We start from the raw sequence: 11,569 nt of genomic DNA, 5'->3' as shown, positions 1-11,569 counted from the left end.
CAGAACTGAGACTGAAGACCAGAACAGACCAGAGAGACTGAATGGACCCGATGTGTGCAGTGTTCATCCTAGGAAGTGTTGGAGCAATACGTGCTTGAACTGTTACCAACCCCCCCGACCCCATGTACACCCTGACCCCATGTACCCCATGTACACCCTGACCCCATGTACCCCATGTACATGCCTTTGAAGAGCTGCCACTATATGCTCACCTAACTGTAACGGTGAGAGCTGTGGTAATATGATGGCCTAGGCAAGGAAACGGCAATAATGGAGGCTCTGGTGGACTTGCTTAACAAGCCTTGCGACAAGACACCACACGCACGCACACACACACACACACACACACACACACATACACACATACACACATACACACATACACACACACACACACAGTGTAGGAGTGCTCGGATGTGTTCCTGTGGGGGATGCAGGATCTGATGTTCCTCCACAAAACCATGGGGAGCAACAAATGGTGGTTTACCTCAAGAGGTTCCCAGAGCAATGGGATTAAACTGACCATTTGTATTTTAGTTATATCAGTGTGTTTGTGTGGCATGTTTAGTCTCATTTTGCAGCTTGTTGTGTGCTGGGAGAGATTATACTAACAGGGTAAGAGTTCCATCACTCCCTGAGAAGGTTTGTAGACTTCACCCCAAAGGCAGCAGTCCTGTGTGAAAATGCACTCTGTATGAAAATGTACTCTGTTGTCTTTACCAGCAAACTGATTCCCATTGGTTAACCTGGTTTTTGTGACTGCTGTCCATTTGAGATACTGGGGGGTATAAAAGGAGAGGTTTTGTGGGTGCAGGGGTCTCTTCTTCCTCTTCCGGGCCCTCATCCCTGTGAGGCAGCCTGCACCGGTCGGTATCTCTGTTTCCATTAGGTTTTAATCTTGTTACTTTAATCTAGTATGGTTATGCTATTGTTTTATATTTTGTTGGTAATTGAATAAATCTGGTTAATTGTGTAGCCACGGTCTTCCTTGGTTATAGCTATACTGGGCCAGATGAGCTCATTGTTAGTATCAGTTAAAAGGTAAATCAATGCTAATACCAATTCCCTCTAAAGTATCCCATCTGCTACGCATGTTTATGATAAACCTCTGACAAAGCAGGCTATTGTTTATAGCAAGGTACTTTATAAAGTTGGTTAGGTATATTCTATAACCTGTACTGATCTATTTGAGAAGTGAGTTCTTTTAGATTCTTACCAACTATAATTTGGAGTCAGACATTTTATAAGTTTTATGCACGTCAATCCTTCTTCTGCACCTAGCTATTTCCATCCTTGGTTGTAGCCAAGCAGGTAGATTAGTTCAGTATCATAACTATAACCCCCCCCCCCCCCCCCCCCCCCACACACACACACACACACACATTATGATTTACAGATAAATACCCTTGTTTTACATTCCTGTAAATAAATGCAAATAATAAAAAAACAACTTCAGATCAACTGAGCAAGAAAATTAATTGTTAAAGGAGTGAGTGTTCGAAATAAATCAATGAGTGATCAAACTCCATTAGACAGAGCAAGCAGAGAGGGAGGAGGAGGGTCCAGTGATAGCCCCCTGGACCTGAGGCTGTCTGCATGACCAGTGCTTTATTCAACAGCTCTACGAATGCCACTGTGGTCGTTTGCAATCTGATCAGTATTGATCCCTCAAATAAATGTTAAAAAGCTTGTTAAAAGCTGAATTGATGCTCTCGTCGTGAACGCATCCGCCCTTGTGACACCCGTGCTGACAGCTCACACACACGTGCAGCATCACAACGCTGGAAGAGGACTCCACTCTGACGCTGCCCCACACACACACACGCTGCTGCTCCCTGCATGGAGGAGGAGAGAGAGTGATGTAGTGAAGGCAGGAGTCGGTAATGAGAGAACGGGGAGTCAGGGAGAAAAGCCCCTCTTCATCTGGTACAGGGTGTCAGAGGGCTTTGGGGTTAACTGGGTAATGGAAAATCTAAATGTGTGGACCGCTGGAAGAATGGCTTGCAGTGGCCCTACAATGAGTGTGTGTGTGTGTGTAATGAGAGCAGAAACACTGAGATGGAGCCCAGCGTCTCCCCGCATGCACACGCTTGCATCAACACCAGTGAAGACTTCTGCACCACCTAACCACACACTCTCATTTCCTTAGCAACTGTGACTCATTTCCCTAACAACGCTGCAGAACACAGCCCCGTACAGAGAGCCACAGTGAGTGAGAGAGAGAAAGTGTGCGCATGAAAGCAAGTGATGGAAAGACCAAGATATTTATCAACTTCAGAGAAAATTCATCTTTTCTTGTGGGTTGGGAAAGCGATAAATAAAACTGGTGAGGCGCAGAGAGGCAGCCGGCCCAACGAGTCCGTCCTCTCAGAGATGAGGGAGAGATGGAACCTAACGAACGTTGACAAACGCCTCCTTTACGTCTACAGAGACTCTGAAACAACGGGAGCTCCAGATGGGGGTTTGGGTTTGCTGGGTGATGGCAGCTGCCCGCGTGGAGTGGGCACTCCCCCGGTCTTCCTCACGCTGAGGCCATTAGGAAGCCACAGCAGACGAGCACCTCACACACACGTACGCATCAAACCCAGATAAGCTCTCGAGACAGACACGAGACACGCACATTCAGTCTAGACTGAAGACAACACTGAAAGACATCTGTGTAATAGTGGTTTTATTATCTCTCTCACTCTTACTCTCCCTCACACACACACCAATATAGTATAACTAATATGAAACAGGTGGAATAATGGCCATATGCCAACCCACATATCTGAACCACACTACTGAAAATTGTCCTCGGAGAACTGTGCAACCGTGTCCATGTCCATGCATTAGAGCTGGGGAAGCCATATTGTCAAGAGTGTTTTTGACAAGGGCGGTGGGAGGGGCAAAGAGGAAATGAAACAATTAAATGAACGTCTTACAAAATGCTAGAGACTATGAACACACACACAGACACAGAGAGAGAGAGAGAGAGAGAGAGAGAGAGAGAGAGAGAGAGAGAGAGAGATAGAGATAAATATCTGGAGCTAGTGTTTTCCATATGTAAAATAGTAAAATTATTTCTACTACTATTATAAAATGTAATCATAGTTTTAAACAACTGCATTGTCCCTGAAGCACAAAAGCCCCCTGAGAACATTCAGACAAGAATGGCAGACAATAAAACAGGGAAAAGACAAATCCACACCAGCACCGTTTAAAGGGCATAATCAGCCCAAGCCCTGTGTCTGCTGCATTCCTGCTCTCCTCAAAGCCCATGCATAGTTTTGTCCTGCTGGTCAGGACTTGTTAGAAGGTGCATGCACGTGCAGACACACACACACACACACACACACACACACACACACACACACACACAGTTCATGCAAAAACAAACAGGTGCATAAAGAAGACACAGGTAAACACCCACAAATGACACAAGGGCTCATGACCTACCTCACTGTTTAGCAACTATAAAACCCAGATCTATAAAACTTAAAAAACTCACACACATGCATGTGTGGAAGAGCTTACACACACACACACACACTCTCTCTCTCTCTCTCTCACTTACAGACTTTAATTAAAGAGAACCTTATCTACCACGAAAGAACTGTCATCACTCACGCTGGCATTATACATTATTACGTGTGGTGACAGGTAATGGAGCTGGCACTACTGACCCTGGTTATAATTCTGAAATGCACACACAGCAGCAATGAGTCATGCTAGAGAGCCATAACAGCCCATAATCTTAATTATTGAGCGTGTGTGAATGTGTGTGTGTGTATGTGTGTGTGTGTTCGGGGGGGTTTAGTGAGGTGATGATTATATCAGGTTGAATAACACAGCCAAGACAGTACAGGTTAACCAACATATACATGAAAAACAACACTAACAAAATCAAGGGTTGATCCCATATTCATCTTCATTTTTTTTCTTTTCTTAAATTATTATGAAATCAAGGAAGCATATGAAATACAATTCCATTGTTAATGGATCATAATTTTATGAGTGCTCTGGGAAACCTCATTCAGAGGAGGATCAATAAAGCATCTGTCTGCAAAACAAGCCGCGCAGACAGGCCAGTGCAACAGGGAGAGAACCCAGGCTGTCCACATGGCCCGTGTGTGTGCGCAAATGTGCGTGTGCGCATTGCTGACATCACTGCCCTAATTTGCATATTTTTGCTTACAGCGGGCAGTTTTGCTTCTTCCACCGTGAGAAGGCTGTGGTCATGGTGGACCTTACCCTCCACCGTGTCAGTCCAGGAACTGCATCGATTTAGCCTTTTGGACTAGTAGACATCAGCTGTTCGAGTTCATGAAGATAGACATCTCACAGTCCTCTTACAAAACCACATCAGAGCTTCATTAGAACTGGTCCATTAGGTAATTTGGCTCTAAAGGAACCGTACAGCTCACGGAGCTTCTGACTAAGCAGCACACTCATAAAATGCTTATTATCAAACTGCAATTTAGTGGCAGGATGGATTATCTGAAGCAAAGAAGCAGGCTACTCCCATATTTGAGGAATAGGATCCACAGTACACATTGGTTTTTGCATCATTAGATTCCACCTAGATTAGATACCTAGATTAGGTGTAGTCCCAAACCTCCCATCCCAGAAATCAGGCCCCACTCCCAAGCCTCTCTGACTCTCTCAGACGAATATACTTCAGCTTAATTTCAACCAACTGTGAGGCCTCCTTCAGCCTTCTAGATCTCCAGGAACTGGAACTCTTCACAAGAAAGATGTCCACCTGCCCAACACCCCGAATTCATACTTGGCTAAAGAGTGGAGGGAAAGACCACTGCCCACCCACACATCCACCCCGCCCACTCACACACCCATGGACACACACACACGCACTCCCCGATGGACACACACCCATGGACACACACACCCCCATATATATCCAACAACACACATCATTGGTACAGAATACAGGGCCCATGCATTTGGGGAGGGGAGGCTACAGAGGCAGCAGACCACACCAGCCCTCATGTGCACTCAGAAGGCCTTTTACTGTGGTGCTGTTATAACTCTAATAGCTTGTCATGTCATGTCACTTCCCACGGTCAGGCAGGGTGCCAACGGGCCATGACGACCTCAGCCAGGCAAAATGCTGAATGTCGAGAGACACTGAGACAGTTCTGATGGTTCCGAGATGTTGCGATGGTTCCAAGACATGGTGACCGTTCTCAGATGGTTCTGAGACATGATGACGGTTCCGAGACATGGTGAAGGTTCCGAGACATGGTGAAGGTTCCAAGACATGGTGAAGGTTCCAAGACGGTTTTGAGACATGGTTATGGTTCTGAGACATGGTTATGGTTGTAAGATGATTGAGACATGGTGACGATTCTGAGACATGGTTATGGTTCTCAGATGATTGAGACATGGTTATGGATCGGAGAGATGGCTATGGTTGTCAGATGATTCTGAGTCATGGTTATGGTTCCGAGACATGGTTATGGTTCTGAGACATGGTTATGGTTCTGAGATGTCAGCACAGCACCACCGAGAAGCACTGCTTGTATGCATTCAGCTAAAACATTTACTTTGAGAGATTTCTACAATATAGCAACCCAGTTCAAAATAGTATGTATTAAAAAGGTAGACTTTTTCCAGCTATAGATTTGAAGGTGTTGGGCATATGCCAGTGGGCTTTCATTTAGAATCTACTGCATGCAGTAAACTCTGCCTGACATCAGAATTTATAAAGAATGCATGTAGAGGGGACATTGCAAGCATCCAAGTACAGAGGAGCCATTTTGAAATTTCATACATCACTACATGTGAAAGTACTTCTAAACTGGCTTTGAACTTTTACAATAATGAAATGTGCACTTAGATTTTAAAGGATTTGATAGATCTGTGAAGACACTTTCATTAAGTTACACTTAAACCATGATGACCACCACTGATGCTACGAGACTCCTTGTTGAGCCAATCATGAATATGTGTGAGCTGTTCAGAAATCAGCCTGCTGTATAGAAACATGATCTTTAGAGGCTGTTACAGTGCAATTAAAAGCTATGTTCCTAGTGTAGTCATTAAGAACAGAGCTGATCCAGGATCAGTCCAACACGTCCACCCCCATCCATCCAGCTGCATTTGTTCGGACCGAGATGGCAGGCTCGGAGGCTATAAGCATTTGTGGCACTGAGTGGGTGGTCCAAGGGAGGTTTAGATTACAGTACACAGACATGTACACTTACAGCACAGGGGTCAGGTCGTGGGCTGTGGGGAAGGTATTTCAGTGGCATTTTGTGGTCTTTCTCCGAAGCTCGTTAGTCATGAGCTTAAGGCTTTACTTCAGGACGCCCCGGTGTGACCTTCAGGACGTCCTGGTGTGACATTCAGGGTTTCATACACATACACTTGCACAAACACACACAGCACACGTGGTGGTCTCAGTCACATATAACGTTGAAGGTGTCACAGATTTAGCTTAAGAGGCACTGCAGTTACACGTCACACTATTATCACAGGGAGTCTCAGAATAACAAATGTCAGACGCTTTTAACTAGAGACGCACCCATACAGGAAGGTCTTGGAATGATATTATAACTAGTTAGCAACGTATTGTAGGAGACACCAATCTTAATAAGAGATCACTTTACCTTTATGCATTTAAAAGCAAATTCAAACTACAATCTGTATTTGAAGTGCAGTTGGTGTGTAACCGAATGGACGGGTTGGGAGTCAGGGTGCAATAATGGGGCCAGGACAAAGGGGGAGCTGTGGGATTTGCTGCGGTGAAATGCTGGGTTCATGGGGAGAGGAAGAGGACCCTTTAAAAGCTGGGCCTGTGGAGGGCCCCAGGGAGTTTTTTTTTGGTCTCCTTCGTGTCAGCAGTGGGTAAGGTGGATGGTGTGCAGTTGGTTGTTTTGTTAATTTTAGCAATTTATGTATGTTTGTGATTGGTGCGGCCTTTGAGTGCCAGCATCAGGCCAGAACAGGCTTAAGCTCTGGTCTCCTTTATTAGTTTAGTTTGTGTGTGTTTATTTGTTTACTTGTGTTAGTTCTGTTTGATTGTCCACGCCAGGGCGGCCGACCTGTGCTGGAACTCTGCACACCTTCGGCCTTCCCCAAGTGGCTCAGCCCGAGGTCCCGTAGTTGTAGTCCTTGCTTCTCGGCGGTTTGTGGTGGCCTTCCTTTTTTAAAATTAGCTCTAGCTTAAGATCAATAAAGTAATGGTGTATTTTTAATTACTTTAATGTTAATGTTAACTTGACCAGTATTGGGGACTGCAGGCTGTAGCCATTGTGTGTACGCCTACCACTGGGCCTTGGTGGGACATTTGATGTGTGGGTAGCTACTAATATGGAGTGCCATGTATGAATTTCGTGTGCGGTGTTTGTAGTGGTGCCATTTGTGAGCCTGGAATAATATTGCACTTGGAACTTTATCTCGATTGATCTGGTGTGTTTTCTTGGATTTATTTAAGGTCCCAGTGGTGAGTGGCAACCTCTGACTCCTCCTTCCTTCTCCTAAGAGCCTGGTTTTGAATAAATTGTAAACCTTTTGACACCTGACTCTTCATTGTCTCGCGTGGTCGACAGAACCTGGTTACAGGTGTAACATGTTCAAATCTAAAACTGGGTCACTCATTTATTTTACATATCACACAAACATGGCAATTATTGTGAATAGCTGTTGCTGTTTCCAGAAAGAGGAACACAAATGGTTTCATTACATTTTTATTTTTAAGACTCTCTCAAAAGTGATATGCCATTATTTGCTTATTGGTATGAGAAGCCCCTGTGTGTAATGTCCTCAAACAGATCCCTGACTGGAAACTCCACAGCCTACCTCAGCAGTTACTTTATTTAATGACTAAACACCCAAATAAAAGAAAAACATTAAATCTGATGTGATAATTATCCCAAACACAGGTTGCACTTTACAAAAGAAACCATCTCTGATAAGCATCATTGGCAACAGCTATAAGGCCCAAATTAAACTGTTGGGTAGATTATAATTATCATTTGTAATAATAGGCGAAAAGTCCAGTATCAAATGATAAATAAGTAAATGTCCTTATCAGCAAATTGTGCACCTCTAAAACCTTTACAAAAGCTCACGTACAATCTATAGGTTATGTGCTCCACTTCACATAACTGTCTCTTACTCTGAGTGGCACCAGCAAAGTGCCCCCCCCCCCCCCCCACACAAATCCTCTACAGAAGGTCATCCCGTCACCTGGGGGGGGGGGGGGGGGGGGCGTCATCATGAAAGGGTGTAGGTGGCGGAGAGGAGGGACCGCTGGTATACTCGCACAAAGCATTTAAACCCAAACACCAGGACCAGTGTGCAAGGCTGCAGTGATACCAGGAAGTTACTCCCTTGAAGCAAAAACTCGTTCCCTTCACACATTCCTTGTATGTATGTATGTGTGTGTGTGTGTGTGTGTGTGTGTGTATGGTGGAAAGATTCCACAAGACCTGGATAAAGGAAGCATTTTGCACATGACTGTGAAAGAGAGACAGGTTTGCAAAGGTGGGGGAAAAAAAATCCTCCACAAATGTAACGGTCAGAACTGCCCTAAAGCACACGCCGTCACTCCTACATGTCCACCAGAACCCTGAACCACCGACAGAGAGGACACGCAAAGCGCAAACGCTACAGAAAATATCACCCAAAGTGTTCACCAGAACCCCCAACTCTCCATCGAACCTTCTTCTAAGCAGATATCAGAGTTGATGACAGAGAGAGAGAGAGAGAGAGAGAGAAGACGAATGTGTTGCCCTGAGTAAAGATAAGGGCTACAGCAGTCCCGCATGGGTTAAGGGTTCTTGTGTCTGGGGGGGTGGTGAATTTGGCTGAGGTAGAACTATCCCACAGCAGACCTGCTGCATAATAACACGTTTCTTCAAAGGCCTCTGCAAATGCAAGCACACACATACACACGCACACACAGAGCTACACTCTCGCTTATAGCCTTATGACAAGGTTTGGCTGTTTTTGCACCTGGTTCTGCTGAAGTCAGAAATGTTCCAGCAGCACCGTTAAAAAGTAAACTCATTTTTGAAGTGCCAAAAGATCCTTCACATAAAGCTTTCCCCTTGTTACGAGTGTTTGCCCTGATCTGCAAACAGACTCCCCAACACCTACGACTAACTCATTATAAGCAAAGACTATCTTAGATCAGTATAAAAAAGTAACATCAGATAATTCTTCATAAACAGACAGCTAATAATAGTGAAATTAATGAACTCACTATTAAAAAAATAAGCCACAGCCATCTTTTATTACTGGACGGACACACACACACACACACACACACGCTACTTGATTCCCATGTGTTCTCACACAGTGCCAGTCACTGAGTTGTCATGTATTCAAATAAATAAATACGTTACAGGTTTAGTGTAAAACACACACATTTTTCTACCATACATTGTTCACCAAAAACAGAAAAACAGCAACGTTATTCAGTTTCATCACATTCCTGGACCATAGCTTTAATTTTTGTTCCTCAACAACTACTAATGTTTGTCCAGCTGTGCCCTCTCTTATTCTGGAGTGTGTTGACCGAAGACTATTCACCCAACTAAGCACCAAGCAGCACCTGAATATGAGAGATCTGTGCCTCCAAATATCAAATGCCAACAGAAATGCTCTTCAATCCTTCCTCATGTGCATCCACCATCTGCTATTCCCATTATGTGCAGACACCGACTGGCCTAGCGGGGAGTGTGTCCCTCCGTCCCTCAACACCACTGCTGCACTGATCCCGGCCCTCGATCACAACTGTGTGTTTGAGTAGCACACACAGTAGCACACACATCATTACAGCCTGTGATTCTGCTGTTAGCGTCTTCATCACATACAAGCTCGTCTTTGCCCCTCATCTGAACTCTAATGGTGACGTGTATGATCTACAACTTCCTAAACAATAGCCTAAACAGCAACTAGAAACTCCCCCTGGGACTTTCCCCCAGGACTGGCTATGGTCTCCCGACCTCCAAATACACCTGACAGACGCCGTGACTACACTCAATGGCCACTTTATTAGGTACACCTGCTAGTACCAGGTTGGACCCACTTTTGCCTTCAGAACTGCCTTAATCATTCGTGGCATAGATTCAACAAGGTACTGCAAACATTCCTCAGAGAGTCTGGTCCATATTGACATGATAGCATCACGCAGTTGCTGCAGATTTGTCAGCTGCACATCCATGATGTGAATCTATCGTTCCACCACATCCCAAAGGTGCTCTATTGGACTGAGATCTGGTGACTATGGAGGCCATTTGAGTACAGTGAACTCATTGTTGTGTCCGAGATGATTCATGCTTTATGACATGGCGTGTTATCCTGCTGGAAGTAGCAATCATAGGATGGGTACGTTGTGGTCATAAAGGGATGGACATGGTCAGCAACAAAACTCAGGTAGGCTGTGGCATTTAGACAATGCACAATTGGTACTAATGGGCCCAAAGTGTGCTAGGAATATATCCCCCACACCATTGAACCACCACCACCAGCATTAACCGTGGATAGAAAGTAGCATGGATTCATGCTTTCATGTTCTGACCCTACCATCAGAATGTCGCAGCAGAAATAGAGACTCATCAGACCAGGCAACGTTTTCCCAATCTTCTATTGTACAATTTTGGTGAGCCTGTGCAAATAGTAGCCTCAGTTTCCTGTTCTTAGCTTACAGGAGTGGAACCTGGTGTGGTCTTCTGCTGCTGTAGCCCATCCACCTCAAGGTTTGGCATGTTGTGCGTTCAGAGATGCTCTTCTGTATGTCGCGGTTGTAACGACCAATTGAGTTACTGTTGCCGTTCCATCAGCTCAAACCAGTCTGGCCATTCTCCTCTGACCTCTGGCATCAACAAGGCATTTGCACCCACAGAACTGCCGCTCACTTGATATTTTCCTGTTTTTGGACCATTCTCTGTAAACCCTAAAGATGGTTGTGTGTGAAAATCCCAACATATCAGCAGTCTCTGAAATACTCAGACCAGCCCGTCTGGCACAAACAACCATGCCACGTTCAAAGTCACTTAAATCACTTTTCTTCCCCATTCTGATGCTCGGTTTGAACTGCAGCAGATCGTCTTGGCCATGTCTACATGCCAACAGCTGCATCGAGTGGCTGCCATGTGATTGGCTGATTCAACATTTGCGTTAATGAGCAGTTGGACAGGTGTACCTAATAAAGTGGCCGGTTAGTGTATACGCACCTCACTTGTAGCCGAGCTGGTACTCTAATGTCTGAAGCCTGTGTACCATTCAGACTAATTTTCCAGTTTCCCCCATGGCCACCGATGGGACACAGTCTGTCTCCATCCCTGAGGTGACACTGTAGCTACTCTCATGCATACCACCATCTCAGAGGTCTTCCAACATCATTCATTCATTCTGCCAATTTGTCCTGCTGGTTTTACGAGGCTGATCATGTTAGAACAGACTTCACAGCTGGCATGAATGTGACCTTGTGTTCAGCACCCAGGCCTTCACTGGTTTTATTTACTTCTTCAAACGGTGCATTTATATCCAGCATTCGCCTGTGCAACCAGTACATACACATGTAAACATTCAAGTCACGTGGAAAACACTTGGGTTA

At 45.0% G+C, this 11,569-nt stretch overlaps 1 protein-coding gene across 1 annotated transcript in view; it reads right to left on the bottom strand.

Moving 5' to 3' along the window:
- The window catches only part of adcy7 (adenylate cyclase 7), a 52,912-nt gene that overhangs the window by 40,038 nt on the left and 1,305 nt on the right, over positions 1-11,569 (bottom strand).

This window comes from Brachyhypopomus gauderio, chromosome 1, assembly GCF_052324685.1.
Source record: "Brachyhypopomus gauderio isolate BG-103 chromosome 1, BGAUD_0.2, whole genome shotgun sequence".
Lineage (NCBI taxonomy): Eukaryota > Metazoa > Chordata > Actinopteri > Gymnotiformes > Hypopomidae > Brachyhypopomus > Brachyhypopomus gauderio.
This window is presented reverse-complemented; position numbering and strand designations above follow the sequence as displayed.